This window comes from Artibeus jamaicensis, unplaced genomic scaffold, assembly GCF_021234435.1.
Source record: "Artibeus jamaicensis isolate MK-2021 breed Jamaican fruit bat unplaced genomic scaffold, CSHL_Jam_final contig_851, whole genome shotgun sequence".
Lineage (NCBI taxonomy): Eukaryota > Metazoa > Chordata > Mammalia > Chiroptera > Phyllostomidae > Artibeus > Artibeus jamaicensis.
The window spans coordinates 8,086,440-8,099,422 of NW_026521986.1; the positions used below are offsets into that span (position 1 = coordinate 8,086,440).

The window sequence follows — 12,983 nt, forward strand, 5'->3', positions numbered from 1 at the left end:
GCTGGCCTGTGAACCAAAGGATCGCTGGTTCGATTCCCAGTCAGGGCACATGCCTGGGTTGTGGGCCAGGTCCCCAGTAGCGGGTAAGAGAGAGGCAACAACACACTGATGTTTCTCTTCCTCTTTCTCTCCTTTCCCCTCTCTCTAAAAATAAATCAAATATTTTTAATTAAAAAAAATAAAGAAACTACAGACAGCCCAATCCAAAAAATGGTTTTGAGTTTTAAAAGCCACCACTTATTCATTCTCGAAAGGCTGCCAGTCACTCTACAATGTGCTTTGTATGCATTCTCAATCTTCACAATAATCTGAGGGTATTATTACTTTCCTGTTTTACAGAAAGATAGTAAAAGTGAAGCTTAGCAAGGTTAAGTCCCTTGTTCAAAGTCATACAACTAATATAATAAGCACATTATCACAGCGGCTACGGTGCTGAGAAGAGAAAATATTGGTGGAAAAGACCCATTGCAGTAATCCAGGCAATAGACGGTGATGTTCTGGAGCAGGGTGGTAGCAGGGGGCTGCTGAGAAGTGGTTAGATTCTGGGTGTGAAGGTAGAGATGGGAGGACTTCCTGATGGATTCGGACCTACAGTAGGAAGCAAGCCTGAACGACTGGAATAGTAAGATTACCATACACTGAAATAAAGAAAACTAGACAAACATGAAAAGTTCTGGCATGTGAAATTTTTAATGATCATTAGAAATTTAAATGGAGATATTGAGCCAATAGTTGAATATATGATTCTGGAGTTACAGCAGAAGTTTAGGCTAGAGACAAATTTAAAGGTGATAGTGTGTAAATAAAATTGAATGCCACTGAGACCTGATGCAATCATGTAGGTAGTGAGTGATAAAGAACACGATGATAAGAATAAGGATGAATCATTAATGCATATAGTGTCTGGCATGTTATGAGCACTTTACATGGATTCATTTAGTCTTCATAACCACCGTGAAAGGTAGCTACTTTTATTACCAATTTATAAAAGAGGAAGCTGAATCTTGAAGAAATTAAGTGACTTTCTTCTGAGCAAATAGCTAGCAAGAGGTAGAACTGGGGTTCAAACCTAGGCAGAGAGAAATCAAATATTAAATATTAGAGCCCTGAGACATCCCAACTTTTCGCAATCGGGAGACAAAGAAGAACCAGCGAAGGAGACTGAGAAGGAGGTTCAGGCAGGTGGCAAGGGAGGCTGGAGTGGTCAGGCTCCCAGAAGACGAAAGAGAGAAAACACTCACTGGCATCAGATGCTTGCTGGCAGATTGAGGAAGACAAGGACGGAACACTGACCTTTGCATTTCACAAATTGCCTCTAATAGGGGACCTTGATAAAGGCTGTTTTGAAGCAGTGATGGAGTTGAATCTCAATCAGAATGAGTCCGGGACAGGATTAGAAGGGACATGAGAGTTCAACTTTCTGGAGCTCAGCACAGATATACCACCCCAGACCCAGTCGGAGGCATTCACTCACGGATGTGAATTAAAGTGGCAGCGGACATTTGTTACACAAACAAACCAGAGATTTGACTGGGAGCTTAGTGAGGAAAAGGTATGGGTAATTTTATAGTCCCTTTTTAGGAGAATAAATCTGATTTCCTTTCTCTTGGCATTCAGGCTTGCTCTTTTATTAGAAAAATTTCCAAGCTCCAAATTTGCCTGCCTTCTCTCTCCAAAATAAAATTCCTTCTGGACCATGTTTTATTTGTCTCCACATCCTCAGCCTAGCACAGGACCACCCAAGAAGGGTACAAATAAAAGTCTGATGAGTGACTAACATTCTCAATACTCAATATGCTACTTTGAAGTTACTGTTGACTAGTTATGTTTCCGTAGTAAGCCCATGCTTCTCTCTGTGTGCTTCACCCATTCGAATTGATAAAAACTTTATCTTTCTAAAGCCACGTACAAGATCTTGATTTTCCCATTATTGTGGGCACTTTAATAGTACCCCTGTCACTCCCCCTCCTCATTAGACAGCACAGCGCCCCCTAGTGTAAGGCTTGACCATTGTTTGAGTCCACGCGGCCTTATTTTCACTCACTATACCCCATCTGACCTCGATGAACTTGTCCTGTCCCCACCTTCCTTATTTCTTCCAGGACAGGGACTGTCACGTTTCAGTTCCCTACAGCATAGTACTTCACACATAAGAAGTGCTCAGTATATATATATTTTTTTTTCATTCTTTTTTTAGATTTTATTTATCTTTAGAGAGGAAGGGAAGGAGAGACAGAGAGAAATATCAATGTATGGTTGCCTCTCATGTGTCCCCTGATGGGAAATGGCCCGCAAGCCAGGCGTGTGCCCTGACTGGGAATTGAACCGCGATCCTTTGATTCGCAGGCCTGCGTTCAATCCACTGAGCTACACCAGCCAGGACAGTATATGTATTTTTTAATTAATGAGTGAATATTAAAGTCAGTTGAGTTGAATGGTATACACCTGTACTGAATGATGCTGATGCTAAACTAACCAAAGACAGTGGGACCTCCCATTCCACATGGCAACAACTGTATAATGTCCCTAGCTTAGGCACATAGTAATTTCAGCTAGATTTATGAAAGGTTAAGAAGTACTAAAAAAATCAAAATAATAATAACTAAACACAATTAAGCTACAAAAGTTCATGGTTTTTGGTTTGTCCTTAGGGGTTTTTTATTTAAAATTTTTTAGATATTATCAATGTACCTACTAACTTGTTTAATAACTTCTCATATCTCAATCAGTGAGTATTCTTTTAATTTACATCATTTCTGACCACCTGGTTTATACGGTTATAAATGATTAGGCTACTAACTCAGTTATGAAAACTTTGGCATAGAACAGATAAAACCAAAGGAATATGTTAAGCTTTAGTTAAGGATTTCACACATAACAGTGAATGGTAGAATCTTGAAAACTGAGATGTCAGATCTGTTGCAAATGGCTAAAATACAATATGAATATATCTCCCCCAGGCCTGTACCATAATAAAGTGGTACAACGTTTTATTACATAAACATGTAATAGAGGCTGTTGCCAGATTGATAGGTTAAGCAGATGTCAAGAGGAGGAGGGAGGAAGGGTATGGTCATCCTCTGCCATACACTTGTTTTTCCAGTTTGTCTTTCACTACTCACCCAAAATACTTAGTTACGAATTTGCCAGGGTGACTCAGCGGGTGAACTTGCCATGTAACAAGGATGAACAACTCTTCTGATGGAGGATTTTAAACAAATCACCCACTGCATTCTATTTGGGGATGAAATCACATTTTCTTATTTCCCTATGCCATCCATGCTAGATTAAATATTTTTTTAAAACTACTAGAATCTCAAAACTAGTAAAAAGCAATTAACCTGTTATATTATAGATGAGAACATTTAGGCAAGTAAACTTAGGAAACATTAGGAAAAGTTTAGGAGATTTTTCACACATCCAAGTCACCAAACTAGTCAGCATCAAAGCTAAATCTCAAATCCAATGACCTTAGCTGCAGTTTCTATTTCTTACATTCTTCACTTTTTGCACACAAAGCCAGTGATTTTTGTGATTTCAGGATTCTGGGGATGGTTTTATCCACCAGAGAATAAACTTTTATTTTGTCCCAAGGTCTTCCCTCTTTTAAAATGAAAACATCTTTGAGAAGTAAAAAGAGCAACTAACATTTGTATAGCACTTTACATAGGACACTCCACATATTTTGAGAAGGTCAGCTGCTCTCTCATACAGTGATCATCTTTTTATGGGTGTGCAGTCCTGTAACAGAGGTCCCTAAGCAGCTGGAGAAGCAAGCCTAGGTAGCTGAGGAGTTCATTTTGTTAGGGGTGTCACGCAAAATTGCTTGGAGCCAAGCAATTGGAATGCATAGGTAATGAGAGACTCTTTCTGAAGAGTACATTTCTTTGAACAGCTAGATCAGTGGTTCTTAAATGGAGGTGATTTTAGCCCCAGGGAGGGCTTTGGCAATGTATAGTGACATTTTTCATGGTCATAATGGGAGTAGCGGTGCTACTGGCATCCAGAGGATAGAGACCAGGGGTGCTGCTATAACACCCTACAATGGACTGGACAGTCCCTCCCCAACAAAGAATGCTGTGGCCCTAATGTCAGTGGCCCTGAGGTTGAGAAATCCTGAGGCAGAGGAAGAAAAATTCATTGAGGAATTACAGGAGGCTTCTTGAATTATTATTTTATGCATTTAAGGACTTAGAAAAAGAAATAGGTCACACACATAGACACCCTCTTTTGCATATGGCTGACAGTTCCTAGGGAATTAATTCTAAACATTGTTTAGCTGGATTTTCTTGCACTGGGTATGGGTTGGCCCAGGACACTCTAAACCCATTCACTTGAGTTTTGTGAAACAGCTGTGGCCCTTGGCATTCTTCCTTTCTGGTTTTCAGAACTCGATCCAAGCTGCTAGCTTTTTGGAGTCTTCTGCGGTAACAGAATTCTTCTGTGGGACACTACATGTGTAGTGTTCAAGTATGTCACGTTTTTAAAAAAAACACACAAATGTTAGATCATGTGACGTCTTTCATAGGACAAGAGGAGTGGCCTCACGGGGAATCAGATTTTCTTTAGGAAGGGACAGTCCCACGGAGAGAAGAGTCAGGGGCTGCAGAACCCTAACCTGCTCCAGACTACGTCCCCGGGAAACCTCACAGCCCCACACAACCTACTTCCCCGGAGCTCAAGCCCAAAGCAATTTCCTATGCCTACAAGCCTGAGGCACTTTGCCAGTGATACTTGGAGACTCGCCAGTGCGCGCGACCCGACGCTCGCTAGCTGAGGAGCTGACCAATGAGCGGGCCGGTTCTCCGCACGGGCACGGGATTGGGCGAACCGCGCCGGCCTCTCAGCCCAGCAGAGGGCGGGGCGCGGCCTGAATGGACGGGGATAGGCACTCCCGCTACGCCTGTGTCCCGGGGGCGCGTGCGCGGTCTTGCGGCGGCCGCGGGGGCCGGTCTAGCGCGGTGCAGAGGTGGAGTCGCCGGCGGCGGAGACGGCGGCGGCTGGCGGCGGAGACGGCGGGGGCGGGGACTAAGGATTGTGAGGTGGGGAATCGGGAGTTACTGGATTCTTTATCCGGTATCTTAAGTGCCGTTGGGGAGCTGTCGTTTCTGCAGTATTTAGAGGTGGCTGGGACAGCAGGATCTGCGGCCGCTGTGGCGCAGAGGTAAGAGAAGGACCGGCGGCGGCTCGGTGTGGAGGTCTTAATCAACAGGTCCCCGGGAGCGCGGCGGGGGAGGGGCAGTCGGGCTCGTCCCCTCCCCCACACGCCGTGCGCTAGGCTCGGGTGGGACCTCGGACTGCCCTGGGGGCTGCCCCGAGCCGCGAGAGCGGCAGCCCGCCGCGGCAGGCGTGAGCCCAACCTTTGTCCCTTGGAGGAGCGCTGCCTGGCTGTGCCCAGTCCCTAGGGCTTGACTAGGGACCCGCCTTGGCGGCGCTACTGCCCTTGCAGCCCGAGTTGCGGGAGGCGCGGCAGGGAGTCGCCTGTCCCCTGCACCTCCGTCCCCGAGTTCGGGACTCCCGGGACTCCCTCTAAGCCGGGTCGGGGAAAAGGGCAGGGCGAACACTTTCCTTGAGAAGATGGAATGTAGTCAGCGTTCCTCTGCCTGACTCAGCTCCTGGTATTCAGCTCCTCGTTGCGTTCTTTAAACAAACTATTCCTACTTCCTTGTGACCAATTTTAAAGAAATTCCTATTCTCGTAAATAGTTTCTGATAATTTACTCTAAGTGTGCAAGGTGAACTTTGAAGCCTGTAAATTGTTGGAAGCTGCATTTAATGAAAGACACTTTAAACAATCTTTGGTGCAAATTATGTAACTTACTAATAATAACTCACCTTATGCTTATTTGATCGACATACAGTAATGTGTACGGAATTCAGGTTTTGGTCGAAAGTTTTTTACGGTTGTTTTTTTTAATTTGGCGCTAAAATTAAAGTCTGGAGGTTTTTAGAAGTAGTATATAGTCTACGTTTTTGTCTCCGAACTCGTTTAGAATTGTATGAATTTAGATTTGGAAAGTATAGAACAAGAATTTTGAAGTTTTGATTTTACCAACAAGGTGAAAGGTGTTAATATTTCTGTTTTTAAAAATAATATGTTTTAATGATTGTATTCTAATTAGCTTTTGGGTTATACCATAAGTTAATAGCCTATTAAATTCTGCAGTAGGAACAAATGACATGTTGGTTATTTGGTGTCTTTGAAGTGTAAGTATTGGTGGTAATGAAATTGTTAAATAAGCTTGTTTGGATTATGAAATACTGATTTCTTTTTTTATTAGATCCCTGTGCCATGGCATATTACAAGTTTTTAAAGGCTCTTTATTGTAGCAGGCTGAAGCTATGAAATTATCGTGTAAGGTCTTTGCATATAAAACAGGCAAAAATATGAAAGGCAGTTCATTTTATCTTTGTTTTTAAAAAGAAGCAAGCGAATCATACCATGTACTTGAATGACTTTTGGCTAGACGGATCTGAACTTGACAGTAAATATTTACTTGTTTTAGAATGTTACAGTGAGAGAGGATATATATGTTTTACCTGAGGGTAAGCTGCTTATATGTTCCTTCTGCATTGTGATATTGATTAAAAGGACAGACCAAGAAATTTGGTCCATTTTATGTATCGATATGCTAAGATGTTTTATTTCTCTGATAGTTTCTGATTGCAGGGTGTCTGGGGAAAATAGTTTCTTAACATAGGGGCTTTAAATATAATTTTTTATTATATACTTATTAAATCATTATATAATTGTTGTGTTGGAAATATTCTTAATGTTTGTATAGCCTTACCTTTCGGTTTCCAGGAAAAGTAAAACGAGTCCACAGTTCTGACTGCTAAAGTGCTTGTCTGCAAATTCCAAGTATGGTGTTCTTTTAAGTTACCTTTCACAAAATCACGTGTGTAGCCAGCAGGGTTGATTCGTTTTCTTAGGCATTTTGTTCCTTTCTTTTTTTAAATAACTACTAGCCACAGTTAATTTATTCCCCTACTGAAGGGTCGTTCTAAGTTTTTCACGATTTCAATGTTCAGTGTCTGTTTGCATATGTGCTCGAGCACATGTATGAAGATTTCCCTAAAATGTATACTTGCCTGTAAGTCTAATTGCTGGGCCATAGATTGATATGCATTTTCAATTTCAGTAGCTGCAGCCAAATTATCCTCTAAAGTTTTAACAGTTTACATTCCTGCCAACAGAATATAAGTCATTCTTGCCCACACTTGGAATTGTCAGATTGGCATTTTAAAATTTCTGCCAACCTAATGAGTGAGAAATGATGTACTTGTAGTCTTTCCTTGTAAAAGACTTTACCTTAATTTTGATTTACATGAAATGAAGTTAACTCTTTTCATTGTACAGTTGTTTGGACAAATGCATAATACAGCTGTGCAACTACCAAAATGAAGGTACAGAACAGTTCCAGCACCCAGATTCCCCTGAGCTGCACTTTTATGATGAACCCTTCCTCCACCCTTAACTCCTGACAGCTAATGATCTGTTGTCTCTCTCTGTACTTCGTCTTTTCCAGACTATCATATAAATGAAATCGTACTGTATCTCACCGTTTGAGTATAGTTTCTTTCATTTGGCATAATACATATGAGTGTTCACCATGCTGTTAAGTGTATCAGCAGTTCCTTCTGTTTTATCGCTGAATATAGTATTCCATTTTTATGGATGTACCACACTTTGTTTATCCATCCACTAGTTGAAAGACATTTGAGTTAGTTTCGGGGGGGGCAGTCTACGAATAAAACTTCTGTAAATCTTTTCGAATAGGTTTTTGTGTGAACATGTCTTCATTTCTCTTGGGTACGACCTTGAAGTGGAATTGCTGGGTTGTATGACAACTATATGTTTAACTTTATTAAAGCTGTCTGTTGTAAACAGTAGAATGTCCCACCGAGGTGTCCTAATCCCTGGAACCTGTGAGTAAATTAGGTTACATGGCAAAGGTGAGTTAAAATTGCAGGTGGAATTAAGATTGCTAATCAATTGACTTTAAAATACTAAGATTATTGTAGATTATCCAGGTGGGCCCAGTGTACCACAAAGGTCCTTAAAAAGGAAAGAGAAGCAGTAGAATCAGAAGACAAGATATAATGAGGAAAGGAGAGCCGGAGAGATGTGGAGTACTTGGTCTTGAGGATGGAGGAGGGGAGCCATGAGCTAAGGCCGGCGTGGTCTGGAGAAAAAGCCAGGAAATAGATTAACCTTTAGAGCCCCCAGAAAAGAATGCAGCTCTGCCAGTGTCTTGATTTTAGACCAGGGAGTCCTGAATCAGACTTTTAACCAAAAATGTAAAATGCTAATAAATTTGTGTTGTTTTAAGCCACTGAGTTTCTAGTTATTCGTTACAGCAGCATAGGAAACTATAACCATAGTTACAACAAAACCACAGGAAACTATATGCTGTAAAACTGTTTTTCAAAGAGTCTAAACCAGTTTGTATTTCCTTCAGCGATATATGAGTGTTTGTTACTTTAGATCCTCATCAGCACTTGGTATGGTAAATCTTTTTACTTTAGTTATGCTAATAAGTATGTAGCAGTATCTCATTGTGGTTTTTATTTGTGTTTTTCTCATGCCTATGATATTAAGCATCTTTTCATGGGTTTTTGTCATCTGTATCCTTGTTGAAGTGTCCAAATATTTTGCCCATTTTAAAATAGGATTTTCTCATCGTTGAGTTCTGAGGGTTCTCTATAGTCCTTTGTCAGATACCTGATTTGCAAAGATTTTTCTCCCAGTCTGTGGCTTGCCTTTTCTATTTTTTTAAATAGTGTCTTTTGAAATACAGACATTTTACATTTTGATGAAGTTCAAAATATCAGTATTTTCTTTTATGGATTTTACTTTTGGTATTGTATCTAGGAACACTGCTTAACCCAAGGTCACAGAGATTTGCTCCTATGTTTTCTTCTACAAGGGTTATATTTTACATTTAGATCTATGTTTAAGTTCTGTTTGAGTACATATTCGTGTGGAGAGAGGTTTGGGTTCAGTTTCATTTATTCGTCACATTGTTCTGTGACCATTTGTTGAAATGATTGTCCTTTCTCCATTGGATCGCCTTTGTCTCTTGGTCAAAAATCACTTGACTGCATTTGTGTAGGTCAGTTTCCAGGCCCTTGCGTTCCATTGATCTGTCTGTCTATCCTTTGACAATATCAGTGTCTTGGTTACTAGAGGTTTGAGATAAGTCTTGAAATCAAGTAATGTGAGTTCTCCAACTTTATTTCTTTTCAAAATTGTTTTTACTATTTTAGTTCTTTTGTCTTTCCAGGTAAATTTTAGAATCTGCTTCTTAATATCCACAGAAAAATTCTGCTAGAATTTTTTGGGGGATTGTGTTTATGGTTCAACTTGTGGGTAATTGACATCTTCACAAAATTGAAATTTCCAATCTGTGAACACTGTGTTCTCTCTATTTATTTAGGTCTTTGATTTCTGTTATGAGTGTTCTTAGTTTTCAGCATATAGATCCTGCAAATATTTTATTAGATCTATACCTAAGTATTTCAGTTTTTTGGCCCTATTGTAAATGGTCATTTAAAAAGACTTGGGTTTCCAATTGATCATTGACAAGATATAGTACAATTTTTTTTTTGTATATTGACTTTGTATCCTGAGTTTTTACTCATCTATTCCATGAGCTTTTTGGGGGGTAGGTTTCTAAGTAGACAGACTTGTAATCTTAACAGATGTTTATTTCTTTCTAGTCTGTATGCCTTTTCTTTTTCTTGACTTAACAGGAGTGATGAAGGGGAACATGCTTGCTTTGTTCACCAATTTAAAGGGACCGCACTCAGTCTTTCATCTTTAAAATGTTAGCTCTAGGTCATTTTGTAGACTCTCTAAATCAGGTTAAGGAAGTTTCCTCCTTTTCTGAGGTTGCTGAGGGTTTTTATCATGAATGGATGTTGAATTTTGTCAAATGTCTTTTCTGCGTCTGTTGAAGTGATCATGTGGATTTTTGCTTTAATCTGTTAATATGGTGCATTACACAAAGTAATTTTCAAATATTGAACCAGCCTTGCATGTTTCTGGAAATAATTCCAGAATTTCAAACAAAATCATTTTGGATTATTTTTCTTTGACTACTATACATTATCATTTCTTTTTAAAAATGAAGGGAACAGTGTAAGATTTTGTGAACTAAAGTTTTTATAAAGTAAATGAAGTCAAGGTACTCACTAACAGTTGTATGGATTTTACATGTTTGTAGGACTTAAGTTTTCTCAATCGATACTGGAGTTTGTGGACTACACTGTTTCTACTTAACTGGAGGACTCTTGTTTAGAATTACTGAAGAACGAGGATGGTACTTGTATCACTGTAATGACACACTTCTTGTGTTGGGTTAATTTAGGCAAGTTGTTTAAATGTATTTGGAGAATGAAGTATATTTTGAATGAAGGTAAAATGATATAATTAGGTTTTTTACTTGGAATAATAATGGGAATTTATAAAAAAAACAGCAACAACAGAAACATGCTTTTTCCTAACACCAGAAAAATCTGCTGTAGATCCTTGAGTAATCAGATAAATGTTTGTCTTGGTCAGAGCAGAATGAACTCGTTGAAAGCATTAAATCAAAAATGTATGAAGTGAGCCCTAGCTGGTGTAGCTCAGTGGATTGAGTGCGGGCCTTCGAACCACACGATCATGGTTCGATTCCCAGTCAGGACACATGCCTGGGTTGCAGGCCAGTTCCCAGCAGGGGACCCACGAGAGGCAACCATACATTGATATTCTCTCCCACTCTCCTTCCCTTCCCCTCTGAAGATAAATAAATGAAATCTTAAAAAAAAAAATGTATGAAGTGAAATGTGAAATAAAGTACTTGTAAGAAAAAGCCAGGGTCTGTTTTTCTATAATGAAGATGTTCCTTTGTGAAAAATATGGGTGCATGGTAAAAAGATGCATGTTCATTAAATATATTAAATATTTTTGAATTGTGAGGTTTTTCCTACATCAATTCAGACAACAGAAGACAGTTTAATTAAGATGAATAAGAGTTCAGTAACCTTGTAATCAAGCTGTTTAATTTTATCATTTTTATAAATTTGGACTTACATGATTTAACCATTACAGATCCATTGTGGCCTTTTGTCTCTATTTTATTTTTTTAATCCTTACCTAAGGATATGTTTATTGATTTTTAGAGAGAGAGAGAGAGAGAGAGAAACATCAATTGGGTTCCTCCCATATGCACCCCAACTAGAGGTGGAACCTGCAGCCTAGGTATGTGCCCTGACCTGGGATTGAACCTGCAGCCTTTTGTTGTGTGGGGACGATGATACAACCAGATGAACCACCCGAACAGGGTGTCTCTTACAATTTAAAGTTCCTTCTTTGTTTGATAGTTACCTCAAGTACCCTAAACAGTGAAGTTTTGAGGCCTTGGAGGTTCCTGACATCTTTGATCCTTTAAGGCAGGGGATGGCAGTTTTCCACAAAGGGGTGGGTAGTCAATATTTTAAGCTTTTGAGGCCATATCATTTCTGTAGCAAGAACTTTACTCCGCTGTTACAGTGCAAAGTGCAAAGCAGTAAATGTGACTGGGTTCAGTAACACTTTGTTTATAGAAGCTGGGTGTGCTTGATTTGGCCTATGGACTTGGTTTGCCTACTTTTGTGTTAGGCAAAAAGTCAGCAGGAAAAATGAAAATAATTGTAGTAATGTAGTGGCAAGAGCCGTAGAGTCAGCTGAGTTGGGAAGTTACTTACGCTGTAATTCCCAGCCAAGCTTTCACTTTGCTCATCTGTAACATGTAGCCGCCTTGGAAGATCAGAAAGGTTAAAGTAAGATATAGAAGGCACTGATCAAAATAATTTGACACATGGTAGATAGTAAGTATTTGCTTCCTTCCCCCTTCTTGTTTTATGGCTGCACAACGCTTTGCTGTCGACAAATCAACAGATGTGAAATAATTAAGGTTCATTTGAGGAGATTCATTTTTAGTATATCTAATTAGTTATTCCAAATATTAGAAATTATAGCTTTATATTTATAGCTAAATTGTCCAGAATTATGCTTTCTTTGATAAAAAGTTGTATCTGTTTGGCTTCATAATACAGTAGATCAAAACACTAATGATTTGTGTTTCGTATATTGAGGGTTTCACATTGTCATGGGAAACGTTTGATGATGACACTTAAAATGTATTACGGTACTTCGATTTGACCCAGCAAGTACGCTTCCTGTATTTTACCTGTTTCACGAGTGCCTCTAAGACTGCATTTATTTAAAATAACTGACTGCCTTCTACGAATACACCAAGGTAGGTGCTCTGCTAGGAATTGGTGGTACTTACAGAACACCTGTATATGTACTTACTTTGGTGTAATGTTTGAGATTCAGAAAGTTGTTTTTCTTCCTTTCTATATTTCTCTTACAATAGAACTGGATTCAAGATTTTTAATTCCTCTTTCCACTCCAAAAGAAAAAATCTGTATTCCTTCACAGATCAGAGGCAGGGATTGCAATAAACTGCATTGTGTTTTTGATAAATATATTTTTAAATAGATTATGTGGTTATCAGTAATTTGAGTAAGCAGTTTTACAGAAATTGTGTGAACCAGTTGTCAGACTGAGTCAGTGACAAATCACTGTGATTGTGTGCTGAGGCGATAATAGAGAAGGTCAGTGGGAGAAAGTGGTTTCTGTAGCCCTGCTCAGAGACAGTGTGTGTTTGTGGGGAGATCGGGTTCTCAGCTGTCAGTTTCTCTGACTGACTTCTCAAACATTAGGGTGTTTTTCACTAGGTTGTTGTAACTATACACACTTAATTAGGCTTTAAAAACTGACATAATTTGCAGACTTGAGTTGCATTACAGCGATTTAGAATCTTGTTTCAACAAATCATTTAATTTTACCATCAGTGTGCTTGTGTTCATATTTTGCTTACTTTTCTCCCTTCTGTGTAATAGATGCCTTTCATATCTGTCTTAGGTCTTATATTTCCCATTTATACAAGT

At 39.4% G+C, this 12,983-nt stretch overlaps 1 protein-coding gene across 6 annotated transcripts in view; it reads left to right on the plus strand.

Moving 5' to 3' along the window:
* Positions 1-4,989: 4,989 nt before the first annotated feature.
* PALS1 (protein associated with LIN7 1, MAGUK p55 family member) overlaps positions 4,990-12,983 on the plus strand; it is a 74,438-nt gene continuing 66,444 nt past the window's right edge. For 5 of the 6 annotated variants that reach the window (XM_037125927.2, XM_037125926.2, XM_037125929.2 and 2 more), the window contains exon 1: positions 4,990-5,164. The gene's annotated coding sequence lies outside the window, so the exon portion shown is untranslated. The remainder of the gene's footprint in view (positions 5,165-12,983) is intronic. The other variant, XM_053673383.1, reaches the window with a different exon arrangement.